This window comes from Suricata suricatta, chromosome 2 (genome assembly GCF_006229205.1).
Source record: "Suricata suricatta isolate VVHF042 chromosome 2, meerkat_22Aug2017_6uvM2_HiC, whole genome shotgun sequence".
NCBI lineage: Eukaryota > Metazoa > Chordata > Mammalia > Carnivora > Herpestidae > Suricata > Suricata suricatta.
This window is the reverse complement of record NC_043701.1, coordinates 48,898,113-48,899,304: the sequence shown is the minus strand read 5'-3', so window position 1 is coordinate 48,899,304 and position 1,192 is coordinate 48,898,113. Positions and strand designations below refer to the sequence as shown.

Below are 1,192 nucleotides of genomic sequence, written 5' to 3'. Positions count from 1 at the left end.
TGTCCTTACAGAATTTTTCTTTGCATTTACATGTGCACTTCCCTTTATATTGTTTACACAAATGAGGACACATCCTAGATTGCCCTTGCTAGTTTTACTTGACCTTGGATCTCAGATTGATGTATCTTGGCACATATAATCTAGTTCATTACTTTTTAAAGAGCCGAATGGCTTCCTAGTATGTGAAAGTGCTATAATTTATTTAACCATTTCCCTGGTGAGAAATATTTTCATAGTTTCTAGATTTTTGCTTGTTTTCTATTACAAATCATGTTGTAACCATAATGCTTTTTGATAGATTGGGGACAACGAGAAGTCTTTGATTTCCTGAGCAATCTTAATTTAATACAATAAATGATTTTCATACAAAGCATTTTCATACACATTAAAATAACTTGTGTATCCTTCCCCTCTCTTCCTCGGCGCTGCCTGCAGAGGTGGCAGGCATCTGTTACTCGGTACCATGGCCGCCCTCAGACCTCTGGTAAAACCCAAGATCGTTAAAAAGAGGACCAAGAAGTTCATCCGGCACCAGTCAGACCAATATGTCAAAATTAAGCGCAACTGGCGGAAACCCAGAGGTATTGACAATAGGGTGCGCAGAAGATTCAAGGGCCAGATCTTGATGCCCAACATTGGTTATGGGAGCAACAAGAAAACAAAGCACATGCTCCCCAGTGGCTTCCGGAAGTTCCTAGTCCACAACGTCAAGGAGCTTGAAGTGCTGCTGATGTGCAACAAATCTTACTGTGCAGAGATTGCTCACGATGTCTCCTCCAAGAACCGTAAAGCCACTGTGGAGAGAGTGGCCCAGCTGGCCATCAGAGTCACGAATCCCAATGCCAGGCTGCGCAGCGAAGAAAATGAATAGACAGTTCATGTGCACATCATATTTGTGTTAATAAAACCATAAAACTATCAAAAAAATAAAATAAAATAAAATAAAATAACTTGTATAGATGCCAGAAAGGTATTTGATAAAATGTAACATTTTATTTCTGATTTTTTTTTAATGCTCGGAAAAGAAAAAAAGTATTTTCCTATTTAATGAGGATTTAATAAGAAGATAATAGAAGCTTTCCCATTCGAGTCAGGGAAAAAGACAAAGATCCCCACTCGCCCCACTGTTCTTTAACGTTACTTTAGAGTTACTAGTCAATGTAAAAGAAATACAGAAGTACTAAAATTGGAA

The 1,192-nt window shown here is 38.3% G+C and overlaps 1 pseudogene; it reads left to right on the top strand.

The window, feature by feature from the left end:
* Positions 1-463: 463 nt before the first annotated feature.
* On the top strand, positions 464-886 carry LOC115306036 (annotated as a pseudogene).
* The last annotated feature ends 306 nt before the right edge of the window (positions 887-1,192 follow it).